This window comes from Carcharhinus amblyrhynchos, chromosome 6, assembly GCF_965287045.1.
Source record: "Carcharhinus amblyrhynchos chromosome 6, sCarAmb.v2.hapA, whole genome shotgun sequence".
In the NCBI taxonomy this organism is placed as follows: Eukaryota; Metazoa; Chordata; class Chondrichthyes; order Carcharhiniformes; family Carcharhinidae; genus Carcharhinus; species Carcharhinus amblyrhynchos.
The window spans coordinates 82537263-82556145 of record NC_137329.1 but is presented as its reverse complement, the minus strand read 5'-3'; the positions used below and the strand labels follow the sequence as shown (position 1 = coordinate 82556145).

General features: G+C 42.5%; 1 protein-coding gene across 3 annotated transcripts in view; it reads right to left on the bottom strand.

Annotated features, from left to right (window-relative positions):
- cadps2 (Ca++-dependent secretion activator 2) overlaps window positions 1–18883 on the bottom strand; it is a 660232-nt gene that overhangs the window by 544473 nt on the left and 96876 nt on the right. The window lies entirely within an intron of this gene.

Here is an 18883-nt window from a genome sequence, read left to right as displayed (position 1 = left end):
TTCTGTGGGCAGAGGCGTGACTCCAGGATGATGGTCTGCCTCCCTGGAGCAGGGGTACAGGACATAACGGAAAGGGTAGAGGGAATTTTGAAAGGGGAGGGGACCCAGGCAGAGGTAGTAATACACGTAGGGGAGAGGGACGTAGGAAGGAGGAGTAGGGGAGAGGGACGTAGGAAGGAGGAGTAGGGTAGATGTACGTAGGCAATTTAGGGAGTTGGGGTCCAAACTGAAGAGCAGGACCTCCAGGGTGGCATTCTCTGGGCTGCTGCCTAGTACCAGCAGGGCGAGGAATAACGAGATCGTGCAGCTGAACACATGGTTGAGGGATTGGTGCAGGGTAGAGGGCTTTACTTTTGTAGACCACTGGGAGGTATTTATGAGAGAAGGGCAACTATATAGGAGGGATGGGGAAAATTTGAATGGGAGAGGGACAAGTGTCTTAGCAGGGAGGTTAGCTGGTTTGTTTAGGAATGGTTTAAGCTAATAGGGAGGAGGGGGTGTGGATGTGACTGATAGCTCATTAGACACTGGGGCCGGGAGTGAGTTGGGTGAAAGGAAAATGATCAGGGAGAAGGAGGTTCCGAGGGACACTGGTGGGTTGAACTGTGTCTGTTTCAATGCGAGGAGTGTGACAGGAAAAACGATGAGCTTAGGGCCTTGATGTTTGTGAGGAAGTTAGATGTGGTGGCAGTAACGGAGACGTGGTTACGTGAAGGTCAGGACTGGCAGCTGAATGTTCCTGGGTATAAGTGTTTTAGGTGTGACAGAGGGGGGTTGAAGAGAGGTGGAGGGGTGGCACTGTTAGTAAAGGAGCACATCACAGCAGTGCAGAGGGAGGACAATATGGAGGAGTTAGGGATTGAGTCGCTGTGGGTGGAGTTGAGGAATAAAAAAAGGGAGAGATTACGATGCTAGGGGTATACTATAGGCCACCCAACAGCCCGAGGTCAGTGGAGGAAGGTATTTGCAGAGGCATTTTGGATAGGTGCAGAAAGAATAGGGTGGTTGTAGTGGGTGACTTTAATCTTCCTGGAGTGGATTGGAAGGGGCCTAGAGCTGGGGGTACGGAGGGAGAGGAGTTTGTAAAGTGTGTGTTGGAAGGGTCCCTAGAGCAGTACGTAACTAGCCCAACTAGGGAGGGGACTATACTGGATTTAGTGTTGGGAAATGAGCCGGGGCAGGTGGTTGAGGTTGAGGTAGGCGAACATGTGGCTAACAGTGACCACAAGTCCGTCTACTTTAGGATAAAAATGGAAAGGGATGAGTGCTGTCCGAAGGGGAGGGTGCTGAACTGGGGGAAGGCGAGCTATAGCCGGATTAGGAGGGAGCTGAAGGACACTGATTGGGAGGGACTGTTAGCTGGCAAGTCCACGGTTGGCAAGTGGGAGGCTCTTAAGGGCAAACTGAAAATGTTGCAGGAAAGGCATGTGCCGGTTAAGCGGAAGGATGGGAAAAGGTAGGATTAGAGAACCGTGGATTACAGGAGGTATCAAAGACTTGGTCATGAAGAGGGAGGCATATGTTAGGTCAAAACAACTGGGTACGGAGAGTGCGCTGGAGGAATATAGAGAGAGTACGAGGGAGCTAAAAAGGGGAGTTAGAAGGGCGAAGAGAGGGCATGAAATGGCTTTGGCTGATAGGATTACAGAAAATCCAAAAGCATTTTACTCTTATATTAGGAGCAAGAGATTGGTTAGAGGGAAAATTGGTCCTCTTAGGGACAAAGGAGGGGAGCTATGTATCAAGTCTGAGGGAATGGGGGAGATCCTGAATGAATACTTTGCATCGGTATTCACAAAGGAGAGGGGTTCAGTGTCGTGTAGTGTCTTGGAGGGAGCTGTAGATCAGTGGAAGGAAATATCCATTACGAGGGAGGAAGTGCTAAGGTTTTTAGGTAGCATAAAAACGGATAAAGCTCCGGGGCCTGATGGTATTAATCCCAGGCTGCTTAGGGAGGTGAAAGATGAAATTGCTGGGCCTCTGATGCAAATCTTTGTCTCTTCTTTGGACACAGGTGAGGTCCCAGAAGACTGGAGGGTAGCTAATGTTGTATCGCTGTTTAAAAAAGGTAGCAGGGATAACCCTGGTAATTATAGACCAGTGAGTTTGACATCGGTGGTAGGAAAATTATTGGAAAAAATTCTTAGGGGTAGGATGTATGAGCATTTGGAGCGTTGCGATCTGATTAGGAATACGCAACATGGCTTTGTTAGGGGGAGGTCTTGCCTTACAAATCTGGTAGAATTCTTTGAGGAGGTGACAAAAACAGTTGACGATGGGCGAGCCGTTGATGTCATCTATATGGATTTCAGTAAGGCATTTGACAAAGTCCCTCATGGTAGGCTGGTAGAAAAGGTTAAGGCACATGGGATACAAGGACAGGTAGCTGGGTGGATTGAAAACTGGCTGGGCAATAGGAGACAGAGAGTAGTTGTCGAGGGGACCTTTTCAGGCTGGAGGCCAGTCACCAGTGGTGTGCTGCAGGGCTCAGTACTGGGACCTCTCCTCTTTGTAGTATATATAAACGACTTGGAAGAGACCGTACGTGGTGCGATCAGCAAGTTTGCGGATGACACCAAGATGGCAGGATTGGCAGATACCGAGGAGGAATGTCAGGTGACACAGCAGGATATAGATAGATTGGTATATTGGGCAGATGGAATTTAATCCCGACAAATGCGCGGTGATGCATTTTGGAAGGAATAATGCAGAGAGGAGCTACGTGATAAAAGGTAGGCCGATTAGGAGTATAGAAGTACAGAGGGACCTGGGAGTGCAGGTGTACAAGTCTATGAAGGTGGCGACACAAGTAGAGAAGGTTGTGAGGAAAGCTTATGGAATGCTAGCCTTTATAGGAAGGGGTATAGAGTATAGGAGCTGCCGTCTAATGCTTCAGTTGTACAGAACGTTGGTTAGACCGCATTTGGAGTACTGCGTCCAGTTCTGGTCACCTTACTACCGGAAGGACGTGGAGACTCTGGAGAGAGTGCAGAGGAGGTTTACCAGGATGTTGCCTGGCATGGAAGGACTGAGTTACGAGGAAAGGTTGGAGAAACTGGGACTCTTCTCCTTGGGAAGACGGAGATTAAGGGGGGACATGATAGAGGTATATAAAATACTGAAGGGAATAGATAGAGTCAATAGTGGTAGGCTGTTCCCTAGATTGGGGACAATTACGAGAGGTCATGATCTAAGGGTGAGGGGAGAGAAGTATAATTTGGATATGAGAGGAAGGTTCTTCACGCAGAGGGTCGTGGGGGTATGGAACGCGCTACCGAGTAGGGTGGCGGAGGCAGGCACATTGGACTTGTTTAAGGTTTACTTAGACAGACACGAGCGAAACAAGGATGGAGGGTTATAGTAGAGGGTATTAAATAGGGTCAGAGCCTCAGGACGACAGCGGAAATGTAGAATTACATGTTAACGTTTTTGTCTTTTTATTCCGCAGGTGTCGGTCCACCTTGTTGTCAAACGAGGGGCATGCACATGGTGGGTCGTGCGTGGGCTGCTCTTGGAGGTTCCGGGAGTGGCCTAGTACTTCATGTCGTTGTGTGTGCTTAATCCTGGACCAGCAGACGGGCACCACAACAGCTCAGTGACTATCACTGTTAGCTGTGCAGATACATGGATTTGGGCCCGTGTCTGTGGGAGTTTGCGTATTCTCCCTGTGGTTTCCTCCGGGTGCTCCGGTTTCCTCCCACACCCCAAAGATGTGCTCTTGGGCTGATTGGTTTTACCAAATTGACACTATTCTCCCCTGAATCTGGCTAAGTTAGGGGTTCCATTCGTAGACACGCAGGGTAGAATAGGTGTAGGGTGATGCGGCGGCGCGGGCTCGTTGGGCCGAAGGGCCTGTTTCCCGTGCTGGGTTGTTCTTTGTTCAATCATTAAGTATAAAAGCACATAGGCAAAGTGCACAATGTTGAAATCCAAAATTTCCCTAGGGCTGCCTATCCCTGACCATATGCCAGTAATTTTGTCACTTCAACATCTGGATTTCTCCTTCAGCTTTTATGATTTCTTGTCTTTGAAGTTTCTCCTATGTAACTGGAGGAAGGTGACATACTTTTGCCACAATTCCATGTCAGCCCTTGCACTGGAGCATCCTAATAACACACAGGGCATTACATAAATACGTATCTCTTTCTTACTACAGTGAGGAGACACTTGTTCAGAAGAGACTTACTTGAAGGAACCTCCTGATTGAAGGAGCACAATCCTTCGAGGACAGCCAACGGCAAGAGGAGACCCAGGAAAGGAGCCAGAAAAAAGAATCCCAGCAATCTAAAGTCCATGGACCAAACTGACCTCCCAGAAACATCCACCAAGTGTGAGGTCAAAGATGTGGCTCTAGGATTGGGCTCATCAGCCCCGCAAGGACCCACAGAACGCATTACCAGCAACATGGAGTTTCTTAGGGTTTTTTGTTTACTTATTGTCATTTGTATTAGTGTAGAGTGAAAAGTATTGTTTCTTGCACATTATAAACACAAAGCATACCATACCTACAAGAGGAAAGCAGAGGGTACAGAATGTAGTGTTACAGTCATAACTAGGGTATACAGAAAGATCAGCTTAATGTGAGGTAGGTCCATTCAGAAGTCTGATAGCAAAAGGGAAGAAGCTGTCCTTGAGTCAGGTGGTATGTGTCCTCAGACTTCTGTATGTTTTTCCCCGACAGAAGAAGGTGGGAGAGAGTATGTCCAGGGTGTATAGGGTCCTTAATTATGCTGGCTGTTATTCCATGGCAACAGGAAGTGTCGACACAGAGTCAATGGATAGGAGGCTGTTTTGCGTGATAGATTGGGCTACATTCACAACTCTTTGTAGTTCCTTGCAGTCTTGGGCAGAGCTGGAGCCATACCAAGCTGTGATACAACCAGAAAGAGTGCTTTCTGTAAAAAGTTGGAGAGAGTTAAAGCGGACATGTCAAATTTCCTTAGCCTCCTGAGAAAGTAGAATGGACAACTGCCAAAGATGAAGACTATTGCAATTATGTAGGAGTGGGTAAGCATCTCAGGAATCAATTTATTCCAATGAATCACAACTAACATGCTGAATTAGGACCATTTTCACCCTCAATAATTAGGAAGCCATGTTGACTGATGATCAATATCATTTCCAGCAGCACATTCAAGTAGTGCATTGATTTTGCACTGAAGTTCATTGCTGTGGGTAGTATATTTGATTGACTTTATTGCAAGTAATTTCTTACAAATTGATCAATCAAGCAAAGTCACTTCCAATTTGAAAGAAAGTAAAGAATGAGTCACTCCAGGATAATCCATCGTTCAAAAGAAACCCACTGCAGAAAAGCATCTTGAAAACTTTCATCTGCAACCTCATGAGAATCAAACAGTTTACAACTTATCAGCAATCACCCTCTCAACACACCATTGCTGGAGTCACATTCAGTTCTGAACAGCAACAAATTGACCTTCAGGAAGTTAACTGAACATAACTGGCCTCCTCTTTTCACTGAGAGGAAACTTTGGGTCCCCTCGGTATTATACAGCCAAATAAAAATTAACAAAATTGCCCCCTTTTTGAAGGGACACAAAGGAGCGAACATGCAAGTAACAAACAAAGGACACTTCTCCGTTGAAATGCAATGCATTCCGGTCCTTTCGACTGTGGAGGACGTAGTTGGTTTTGGTTGGAAGATATCAGAAATTTCACATAACATGCGGCCTAAGCATCCCTGGGTTCAGTGATTGGGACAAAAACAAAGTTCAAATTTCATGTAGTATTTTTCCTGGCACTTCCTTATAAGATTTAGATATGGTGTGCATGACAATATCTTTTTATAATGCAAAGCATGCAAATATCACCCCTCCTCCTTACTTACAAGCTGGCCATTGTATTTATTCTGTTGAAAAAGGTAAGCAGATTATGATAGGATTCAGAGGACACTAGTTGCTCAACCTGGACAGACTGAATTCACCTTCCTAATGACAGTTAGCAGCCTTCAAAACACCCAACACCAACTTATGCTTGTTTGGTCATTTACTGTCTTTGAACATTTTACCATGCGTGTAGCAAATAAATCCCCAAAGCAGGAGGGTAAGTCTGAAATGACTGACTAAAAAGCTACTTTGAAAACTTGCTAAAAGAAGAGAATCATATCAGTTCACAGCAGCAGAAAACGCATACAAACCCAGAGCGAGCGCTGTTAAAGTTAGAGATTGTGCGGTCACATAAATAAGAGGCCTTCGTAAATGGATCGAGCAATTTGAGCAATGAAAGACAAGCCTACAGCCAATGGGAAAATCCACACTTCTGGGGAGAGTGCTGCAGCCCGATCTTGAAACCAACAGACTGAAACATTTACTTCCTGAGCACCGTTGTGCCCCATCATGTTCCCAGTGTCTAAGTAATTATTTCATTCTACCAACAAGCTTCAATTTCATAAATCAGCATAATTAAGAACCCCATGCACCCCAGTCATTCTCTGTTCCATCAGGAAAAAAATACAAAAGTCTGAGGACACGTACTAACCCACTCAAGAACTGCTTCTTTCCTGCTGTCAGACTTTTGAATGGACCTACCTTGCATTAAGTTGATCTTTCTCTACACCCTAGCTATGATTGTAACACTACATTCTGCACTCTCTCCTTTCCTTCTCTATGAACAGTATAGTTCTGTATAGTGTGCAACAAACAATATTTTTCACTGTATACCAATACATGTGACAATAAAATCAAATCAAAATAATCAAATCTCATCTTACACCTTAAAGCATTTTCTTCTTGACAGCTTGAGTGAAGTGGTTTACAGCCTTAACCCCTTAATTCCAGATCGAGAGCATTTCTCTAATAATTACTCACTCATATTTAAGCTGGCCAGATCTCTAGACACTTGCTGGGTCTGAAGAATTTCTCTCTCCCTTCCAGGAAGGAATCAGCAAAGAATATCACCTTCTTCCAGATAGCCATCTATTAAGCATCAGCTAGGTTATGAATACCCTGGATATTACTATGGCTCGATGGGGTAGCTTCTTTGGAGTATACAGAGGGGCATTCTTGGAGTTGTACACAGAATGTTACACGAGACAACATATTTATTAATCCATTCAAACACGTAAAGAATCAAACATGTAAGATGCTTCAAGTGGCAAAGTATAATCACTACAATAAAGATTATTAGAAGTGGAAAACTTAATGGGGAGCCTGCACTTCCTCACAGCAGCAATCAGCATCGGATTGCCACTTCCTGCTCAATTACTTTTTTGACACTATCACATCTGACCTTCTGACTCAGGCCGAGTGAGATCCAGGAAGTGCAGCGCTACTGGGGCCCACTGTCCAAGTCCAGGAGAGTAAAAGTGGACAGGCCCCCTTTTTTTCTCTTAGTATTAGTTGCCTTAAACAAGATAAGTATAAAAGATCAGTGAAACAAATAAGTGGATAGGATTTTGAGTTGGCAGGAGTGGGGAGGGGGCACCTGAGATCAAAGGTCTGGCAGGGAAATTAGAGGTCGGGGGGGTGGGTGGATGGGGTCAAAGATTGGGCCAGGTCTGATCAAGCTGGCCTTGGGGTGGGGTGTGGGGAGAAATACTGTTTATGTGTATGTGGGCGGGAAGGGGTGGGGAGAAGAGGGAGTAGTTTCCCAGAATTTAGAAATGGTTTTAATCCTTTTAACTTTTTCTGGGTAACTCTTGGTGTAACACAAGCAAAACCATCCAAAGTTCATGATTTAAAATCACTTTTCAGATGATTCCCAGCACAAGGCAATGCCCAAGGGAAAAACTGGTGCTTCTAGGCAACCGCAGTGCAACCCTCGGCCAAAATTTTCCAGCCACTCAGTGAATGGGATTTTCCAGTCCCACCAACAGCGCATCTTCGAGGTGGGTTTCCCTGTTGTAAGGGGAATGGGAAACCCTGTTGACAATGGAGGGACCAGAAGATCCCACTACTGGCCAATGGCAGCAAAACACACGGCGGGTTGTATGGAAAATCCTGTCACTTATCTATGAATCTCCAAAAGGGATTACCCAGCATACCTTTGGGGTACCCCTTGCAATACAATGCTGGGAAGATAGGAAGTTAGGCCAAATCTTATTTTGAATATAGAATCCAAAAGAACAACTTCGACATTACAGCAAAACCTTTTAGAATGTCCAACAAAATCTAAATCTTAAATTCCCTGAGTAACGTGCTGTTTAGCAAGAAATCTCTTCTCAATTACAAGTTAAAGGATCTGACTGTGCATTTGACACCATTACTGCAAGAACTAAAATCATAGAATCCCATCGAGCCTGCACGAATAACACTCCCACACAATCCCTATTCCCATAATGTAGTTATCTTGCTAATCCCCCAGACTAAGGTGCAATTTAACATGGCCAATCCATCCAACCTGCATATCTTTGGAATGCGAGAGGAAACCAGAGCACCTGGAGGAAACCCATGCAGACACGGGGAGAATGTGCAGACACCACACAGACAGTGACCCAAGGCCAGTATTGAACCTGGGTCCCCAGCAGTGCAAAGCAGCAGTGCTAACGGCAATATTTCTGAATTTTCTATTTAGCCCTATTTTATACGATTTCTAACTTGATTCGCTCAACTTTTGCCGATGTGAGGTATTACCTCTTACATAAACCCCTCTTACGTAGGTTTATCCCCTTTTCATTATCCTTAAGGCTTTATAATGCACTAGGCTTAGTAAATTAATTATTGAGAATTCTCTTATTATGGAGTTGTGAGCTTTCATCTGATCAAAATGTCTATGAAGTCTTACAATAAACTACCACAACTTGTTTCTTAACTCTATAATTTGTATTTTACATATAGAAAGAATGTAAAACAAGCAATCATTTCATCATTATTTTCTTCTAGTTCCAATTAAATTTATATCGTTCATTTAAATCTGGTTCAACTAGAGGGTTTACTTACCTATAGCGCCTGTTTCCTTGCAAAGCAATGCTCCATTTCTGTGATTGATAACCTGTGTGAACTGATAATAGTTCACAAGGCATTGTTGATACCTAACTCTATCTAGTATGAGCTGTAACCAATTAATTTTTTCAACTTGAATGCACTAAGTTTACCAACAAAACTGGAAATGCTTGATGTCTGTTAATGCAATTTTAACATTCCTTTTGTTTTGTTTGTTCCTCTCGAAACAAACATGTAAATGCTCAGTAGCAGCACTGTGTACAAATTGACAAGATGCGCTGCAGCAATTCACCAAAGATCCTTAGACAGCACCTTCCAAACTCACAACCACTTCCATCTAGAAGGACAAGGGCAACAGATACATGGGAACATCACCTGCAAGTTCCCCTCCAAGCCACTCACCATCCTGACTTGGAAACATATCACTGTTCCTTCCCAGTCGCTGGGTCAAAATGCTGGAATTCCTACCCTAACGGCATTGTGGGTCAACGCACAGCATATGGACTGCAGCAATTCAAGAAGGCAGCTCACCGCCACCTACTCATGGACAACTAGGGATGGGCAATAAATGCTGACCAGCCAGCAACGCCCATGTCCCACAATTGAATTTAAAAGAAAATTTGTTTCGTAATATTGGAAAAATCTAGCTGGAGAATAGGTTCACTCCATTTACAATAGCTTCATCAATCTGTTCTTGATGATAAACTACTAAATTGATTTTTTTTTTAAAATTGCCTTGAAAAATAATGTAGTCTGGAACAGACAATAGTAATCTTTCTGCTTACAGAAGGCTGGTCAAAAAGGGATGATGCAAAAAAAAACCAAAAATAGAATGTACACAATAACTGAAAGGCCATTTCACAAGAAAGGGTGTTTTACTGACTTGAACTGGACCCAATGTAAGCAATAGCAGCCAGAGTATTGAATCTAAATGAACTGTCAAGAGGACACGTGAAAAGGCAGTGAAGAAACTAAGCCATGTGGAATACAGTAGAGTAATTTCAGCTGCTCTCATCCAGTTTACATGTGTAAAACTTCAATCTAATCCTAAAAGCCTGCAGATTGCATCTTCAATTAAGTAGGCAACCATTTGATAAAAAGCTCCATCTAGGATAGGGCTGACATTTTCCATAATCGAGATGACAAACAGCATGAAAGGGAGAAACAAGAATAACAAAGAAAAACTGACTGGGTCATTACCGCGCTTAAGGTCCCAGGTGTCTAATCTAAAGTAGTTAATCATGTGTTTCAATGAAGTAATTCCCAGTTACAGGAAATCAATAATAGCAGAGAGAACACAAACAGATGATGGTGAATGGGCAATTGCAATGTCTGTGCCTCAGAGACTATAAATTCATCACATGCATACAGAGTACTACTTGGTGTGTGCTTTTGTGCATAAAAAAGCTATTATCTTGAAAATGCTTTACACAGATCGCACCACATGTTGATTGATATTTACAATGCTGTTGGAGGTAAAATAGATATGTCAGGCTGTTAAGGAAAGGGAAAAAGTGGTTGATTTGACTCGCAAAAGCGAGTAAGACCAAATTCAGTGTTGAGAGAAATTCCAATTCCAATCTATACAGTTGTGTTTTTAAAAACAATGCAAACACATTAGCAGAAGGCTCCTGTCTAGGCGACTTCATTGACATGGGATGATTTTTTTTTCAGATTTTGATTTCGTGCCGATGTTTACAGTACAGAAGTTGGTACCTTGGCCAAAAGTGATAGCAGAAACTAATTCCTCTGTCCAATTCTCTTTGCAGAGCTTTTTTTTATTAGCTCCATTTCAAATGTTTAATACCCATTTTACGTTAACTTATATACCACAAGGCGAAATAACTCTCGAGGCTGGTGTCCCTTCACCAAACATAGATTTGTGTGCATAGCAAGCAACACTCAGACACTTACTTCCTCACACAGAGTATAAACCCAGAGTGCTAATAACTCTACATTGTATGCAATGTAGGGGTCCCTGATTAGACAAGCCAAAACTGCCTTAATCTGGGGGCTCATGCTCCAAGAGGTCCACATCATGGGCCTTGTTAAAGTCATTACATATTTTTTCCAATAAAAGTCTCAATGATTTCTGTCTAAACTACCCACCTTGTAGCAAAGCAGTCCATGTTTCTTCATATACAATTTATGCAGAGTTGTTGAATCAACTTTTCAGAGAAGGCATAGCTTGGCCAAGAGTCAGTGAAACCAAGTAAAATGTGAAAATTTGTGATACTAGTATGTAACATTGAACTGAAACCAGCCATAAACTCTCAAGATATTTCATTTGCATTTTTACGCCGCATATTCCAAGTTTTGGTGAAAGTAGAAATCAGGGGTTGGATTACTACTACAGCTGTGATGGAAAAGAACCACTTGGAGGCTGTAACCAGTAGGAATTTGATAGGGGGACCAAGATATTGAACAAGGGAGGAGTTCAAGAAACAATAGCTGATTAAGAAAAATGAGTGTGATACTTTAAAAAGGTTGCAACGTTCATTGGGCCTTTGAAAGGCTTACTGATAAAGAAAACACTGAAAAATGTACTTTTAATAGACCTGTTTCACTTGTAGATCATAGAAATTCATCTGCTGATTAAAATATTCCAATGGTAACCTTCCAGGAACTACCTCTTCAAGGGTCAGTGCTGCAACAATTTATCCAGTATTTATTGTAGACGTTCAAGGTATTGATTCCCTCAAAAAGGAGATATTTTATTTTTAATTCCTGACACCATGGGAAGAATTTCCTCAGCATGTTTTTTTTGAAGGAACTGGTTTAGATGGTGATGATTTTTTTCCTCGGATGGAGAAAGCTAGCACGAGGGGGCATAGCTTTAAATTAAGGGGTGGTAGTTATAGGACGGATGTCAGAGGTAGGTTCTTTACCCAGAGGGTGGTGAGGGATTGGAATGCCCTGCCTGCTGCAGTTGTAAATGCGCCTAGTTTGGGGGCATTTAAGAGATCCGTGGATAGGTTTATGGATGGAAAGGGATTGGTTTAGGTTAGAGGGTCATTGCTTTTTAATTGGTCGGCGCAACATCGTGGGCCGAAGGGCCTGTTCTGCGCTGTAATGTTCTATGTTCTATGATATATTTCTTTCACAGAGGAATTAACTATTTCTTTTGGTGTTGGTCAGCTATCTTTAAGTTGGCATAGGTAAGCTTCAATATTAATAACATTTTGACGAATAAGCCTAAGAAATAGAAGCAGGAATAGGCCGTTCACCGCCTCAAATCTGCTCCACGACTCCAGGTCATAGCTGATATTCAACCTCAGCTACACCATCCCATCCTAACATTTGATTCCCTTCGCCAAAGACCTGAATATACATTTCTACATCCAAATCCCAATCTTGCCTTTCTTTTTTTCCAAAAAGAAAATTGAATTGCATTTCTCATTCTAATTGTACTGCGATCATAGTGTTAGTTGCATTTGAAACATGTCAAAATTACATGACAATCTTGGAAAGTTTGAACACCACACCCATTTGCCAGTTATTTTCATTACGTTCTTCCACATTTGCTGCTATGCTTCACCTATTGTCATGCCAGTATCCTCAGAAATAATTAGGTTATATTCTGTCTACTTGTAAAAGGAAACACCAGGTTATTAAAAGTGGAGATCCAACCACAGCACCTTCAATATTTGAGATTTGATATTTAGCCAATTTCAGATGCAAAAGATAGATCTGAAGAAGTGAACAACAACAAAACAATGAAATGCCTGCAACATCAAGTTCCTGATCTCAACAGCACCGCTATAGGATGACACCAAGCACAGGTCGAGTAGAAGGTGTCATCTATTTAAATAGCTCTACTGTGATGATAAACCCATCTCCTGCTCCACAGTTAGAACATAGAACATTACAGCGCAGAACAGGCCCTTCGGCCCACGATGTTGCACCAACCAGTTAAAAAGCAATGACCCTCTAACCTAAACCAAACCCTTACCATCCATAAACCTATCCACGGATCTCTTAAATGCCCCCAAACTAGGTGCATTTACAACTGCAGCAGGCAGGGCATTCCAATCCCTCACCACCCTCTGGGTAAAGAACCTACCCCTGACATCCGTCCTATAACTACCACCCCTTAATTTAAAGCTATGTCCCCTTGTGCTAGCTTTCTCCATCCAAGGAAAAAGGCTATCACTGTCCACCCTATCTAAACCTCTAATCATCTTATATGTGAGTGAGTAATGAGGATACTTAAGGGAAAAAAGCAACTTTTCAGTCAATAGCTCCCTTGAGTCTGCTCTGTTCAGTCAAAAAGGGTGCCACGGTGGCACAGTGGTTAGCACTGCTGCCTCAGTGCCAGGGACCCAGGTTCAATTCCAGCCTGGGTGACTGTGTGGAGTTTGCACGTTCTCCCATGTTTGCATGGGCTTCCTCCGGGTTTTCCGGTTCCCTCCCAGAGTCCAATGATGTGTAGGTTAGGTGGATTAGCATCGGTCAATGCATAGGGTTATGGGGATAGGGCAGGGGGCTAGGGTCTTTTGGAGAGTCTGTGCAGACTCGAATGGCTAATAGCCTCCTTCTGCACTGTAGGGATTCTATGGCTAAATTGTTACATCAACTCCACTTTCTGCACTGTTCCTCAGTTTGATTAGTGCCCAAAAAACTATTGATCTCAGACCTGAATACACTCAGAATTATAGAATCCCTACAGAGCAGAAGGAGGCCATTCAGCCCATCAAGTGTGCACCAACCACAATCCCACCCAGGCCCAATCCCCATAACCCCACTTAACAACCCTGCTAATCTCCCTGACACCAGGGTCAATTTAGTATGGCCAATCAACCTAACCCACACATTTTTGGACTGTGGGAGGAAATCGGAGCACCCAAAGGAAACCCACGAGGAGAATGTGCAAACTCCACTCAGACAGTGACCCAAGGCCCACATTAAACCTGGGTCCCTGGCACTGTGAGGCAGCAGTGCTAATCATTGTGCTGCCCCTCAAAGAGCATTCACAGCCATCTGTATAGAGAAACCCAGAGATTTGACCACCAGTGAAGTAATTTATTTTCATCACAGTCCAAAATAATGAATCCCCTAGTCCAAAACTACAACCCCTAATTTTAGACGCCCCAGCCAGGGGACACAGCCTCTCGACATCTAGATGAGGTCTACCTTCAAAAACAAAGTAATGTCAGAGAGAAGATGAAAGAGCAGTAGGAGCAAGCTAGTGTAGATAAATCAGAGGGGAGAAGGGTACTGCCTGGTACATTTAGAGTAAATTATATTTTATCAAAGCACACTCTTGCCCGGAATCAAGATAATAAAAGTCCTGGGGCACTTAACGGACAAATGCACTAGCAAGCAAGTGTCTTTCTACTATAATGTTGCTTCTTTAGAAATAAAATAAGTGAACTGATGAGTATTTATCAGCTGGTTCACACAATCCCATCACTAATTTAAAAAAAAATCAATTGCTTCAGAGCTGTGGAATAAGAAAGGCAAATATTAAGAATGGTTTACAACAAGTGGTCTCGCAAGATTTCAAGTTATCACTCCATCATGAACTGCTAGTAAAACACAATCTGGAAAAGCAAGACCTCTCCACACACATCAAATCCAATAGATGCCATTTTGCATGTGTTCTGCATTGTTTGCAGTCTATGGTAACTATTGCCTGTGACCCTGTGCCATGAAAAAGTCTCCAATGCTTCAAGTGTCATTGTGAAGACAGTGCCTCCAGTTTGCTCAAATTCATGCTGAGGTTTCTGAACATTCGGGGCCAGCTGTATTAACTGCAGGACACGTCAGTGGCTAAGTGGATTGCATGTTCCAGGGTAACCATCCCACAGCTACATTAGGGAGCACGAGTTCAGAATAGCAAGTGGGTAATCCACCAGGAAGGTATTAGGCAGAAGCATTTGATGCAGCAATCCTCTGGCAATGTGGCACGTCCCTCAAGCCCATACTCACCACTGAATATCAGTAAGACTGACAAGAATCACAAAAGGAGCACAGTCCTGAGCATGGCACCATGAGAGGCAAGGATGTCCACAGCAAAGTATAGAAACATAGTCCTGATTGTGATTTGATAATCAGGGGAAAAGACAAGGCAGTTCTGCTACTGTCAGCACAAGATATTTATGGCATGTTGCCTCCATGATACAAGGGTGGTCGGAATGTGTCATTCTGCCTCGGTGGGGATGCGGGAAACTTGAAGTTGTGGTCCTCAAGACAGGAGACAAGGTCAAATTGTGCATTTGTTATTTCAGAAGCTAGGGAGTATATTGCAAAGCAGGATCACCCAGTCAGTAAATCTGAAGATTATAACTAATGTTATGTCCTGGTAGAAATAAAAAGGATTTAGTAGGTTCGTATGTTCCTTCACTAGGAAGGAAAAACTGTCCAAAACACATGACCTTCCTCTTAACAATGCAGAGTCATAAAAGATCCCAGAGTCAAAATAAACAAACCCTATTTAAGTACTGAAGTAGCAGTAAAAGGACTTCTACAGACAACTCAGAACACAGAGCTGCAGAGAACATTATTTAAAAGACAAGATGGCTTCAAATTGCTGGGACATTGGGATCAAATCAGTAGCAAAAGGAATCTCTGAGATGGGAAGATGGAAAGGCTGCACCTGAACAGATCTGGGGGTTAAAAGGGGTTTGGCACCAAAATATAGCAAAAGGAGAAATAGGGAAACAGTGGAGAGACAGAGTTAGAAAATATACAGAATTAGGTTAAATTAGAGAAAATGGAAAGAGACCCAAGTGTATCTAAAAAGGCAGATGAGCTGTAGGTACAATAGCCATTTGGGAATATGAAGCAACAGCCATTGCAGAGAGTTGGCTGAAAAAACAGGACAGTAGTATGCTTAATATTCCTGAGTGCAGGAAATCTAGGGAAGACAAGAGGAGGAGTTTTCAATAGGCAAATATTACATTTCTAGAAAGGAAGAGTCATGTCAACAAGTCAAAGATAGAATCCACCTGGTTAAAGTTGAGAAACAATAGGACATATTAGCGTATTTGGTGTTATTTTTATAGTAACTATGGAAAGGAGATACAAGTTTGCAAATATGTAACTATAGAGTACTGGTACCTGTAACCAGGAAGCTTGGGACCGCACATTTGCTGGATTTTAAATATTATGCTGACGGTGATGTTAAGTAAATTCTCCTATTGCTTCTTCAAATCATTAACGGTTGGTGTATTGTTATAATTCAGGTCAGAAACTCCAAAGTATTTTATGAAACCTGCCCGGATCATAAATTTTGCACTTCAAATTTGTCTGGGGTAAGCATGAGATGTTTCACTTCAGGTATCATTCAAATGACCCATTAAGTAGCTTTTACCAAAACAAAATTGATTTAAGGATGCAGTTAACACGTATAGAAGAAAATTAGCAATAACTTTTACCAATTACAAACAAGAAAAAATGGTATAACCCATAACAAATATATCTAAAATGTTCCAATCAAACAAAACTTCCCATACACAAAAACTCTTTCCACAGGTTTAACACAGCAAGGACTTACGCTCATGTGATACTGGACTGAGTCCTTTGGTTGGAGAATTAAAACTCTGACTTCTCATGCTTGTAACTTCCAGCAGCTCTCTGGATATACCTGTAACGGTATTAAGTTTTAACAGCTTCCTGGAACACTGCGGAGAAACTCTGGTCAAGCCACCAACAGCAGATTTTCTGCTCCAAGAAGGCAAAAAGCCTTGCTTTCAGCTAACCAGCAGAATTTCCAAAACCAGGGAGAGAGACACAGAAACACTTCTTTCCAGCTTGATGTCCCTTCTAAACTAAAGTGCAGCCAGCCAAATGAAAAATGAAACCTTAAATTCACAAGGAAGGAAAAACTGTCCGAAACATATGACCTTCTTCCTAACAATGCAGAGTCATAGAAGATGCCAGAGTAAAATAAAAGACATCCCACGTAAGTACTAAAATAGCAATAAAAGGACTTCTACAGACAACTCAGCAACATTGAGAACTGCGGAAAACATGATTTTTTTAAAAATCTCTTAAAGGTATAGTACACTAATGTCATAGTACCAACATCATACTGTTTACTCAATCGCTTTCACTGGGGCACTCTTCTCAAAGCACATTAGTAATCCATTTTCTTTTAACTCGCAGTGACAAACACTTCTTCTTGGCACGGCTGCCAGTCACAGGACTTCCTGCTGGCCTTTTTGACAGGATTTTGAAAAACAAAAAGACTAAAAATGACAGGAATTACAGTTTTGTATGTACAAGGAGCAGTGTTTGGACTGTGCAGAATCGACACAGAAACCATGGAATCACAAGCAAGGCAGCAGATTGAACAAGTACACTGCGTGCCAATTTTAAACTGCTCTCCAGGGCACCAGCTTCAAAAGTAACCAGTTTTTGGGACGCTGGATGAGAGGTCCAGCCATGGTCATTAAAAGCTTCAAACAGCCCAATATCTAAAGGAGCAGTGATTATGTTAAGGACATAAAGGGGAGAAATTTCTGAAGTGTGTTCAGGAGAATCAGTACGTTCCCTGCCCTACGAGGAAAGAGGAATTGCTAGACCTTGTGCTGGGGAATGAAGTCAGTCAGTCAGTCAAGTGGAAAACACCACAGTGGGGTCAAGCACCTTGGGAACAGTGATCCTGCATCTTAAAAAGGTACAGATAGGTTATGGTGAATGACAAGGAACAACCTAAAATAAAAATACGTCAGTGGATGAGGAGTAATTTCAGCATGTTTTAGCACGGTTTTAATTGGCATATGCTAATTGCTTGTAGGTGAGTTTGAATGTATAATTGCCACTGTATTACTTTGTTCTGGGAGCTGGCAAGTCACATGGTGGATAACTAGTTCCCCTGCTATAGCTTGAAACAAAGGCAATTTTTAAAACTTAAAATCTGAATGTCGCCTGGTCAGCTGGAGGAATGTGGTATACTGTAGTTAAATAGCTGTGAAACTTGCTGCAGCAACGCCCAATGCTCTGCATCCTTCCCAAAGTATGGTCTCAAGGCTTTGAAGAGAGTATAAAAGATAATTACTAAATTAAGTGGATAATCTGGTATTGTTCTCCTTAAGAGTGCAGAAGGTGAAGTGAACATTTGCAAACAAAGAGCTGTTTAAATTTTCAGATACAGTTTGGAGAGAAAGTGTTTCCAGTGCCTATCAAGCCAGTCAACAAAGATTTAAGATCAAAGAACCTGAGGTAATGCGCAGAAGAGCTTTTATAAGCAATAGGTAGTTAAGATTTGAAATTATGGCCTGATTGGGTGGAGGATATGGATTTAAAAACAGCCTTTGAAAGGGAATTAGAAAAATATGAGAAAGAGAAAAAAAAAGACTGGAAATGGGGAAAGAACAAAGTAATGGGACTAATAAGACTGCTGTTTGAAAGAGCTGCCAAAGCTCCATGGATTGAATAGTCTCCTTCGGTGCTGTACTATTCTCTGATTTATGTGCATGCTGTTTTTTCAGATTCACTAGCTTACTGTACTCAAACATTTCAGCACAGGTCATCCCCTGACCTACTGTGCCAGTACCAACTCCAATCTCTTTATTCCTTGTGCTCTTATCCTTTATGGCTGCAAGTGTGTCATAATTCATCGTCAAGTATAATGGTCCATATAGCCTCAAACAGACACTTCTGGCAATACATTCAATCTACCTTCACACAACCTGTTGGCTGAAAAACAAAACTGGCCTTCTTACTTATTTTTAATCAGTTTGCCAGTGTTTTTTTTTTCCATGCAGTCATTTGCTAACACAGAACTCCAGTACTGCTGACAAAAAATACTTCTTTGTCCAATCTTTTTGTCTTGCACTCATACTGATATTCTTGCAGTGTGCTCTGGTAAGAGAAATAACAAATTTATCATGTATAAGAGGATTGATTGGCGAGGGGACTCTGGTAGAGGCGTTGCCATGGAGAATGCACCAGTTGGCGATGGGCAGTTAAGTGCCAAGCATTGTTTGAATTTAAACAGGCAGCTTGGCTCTTTAAAGGCATTGCCCTGAGGAATG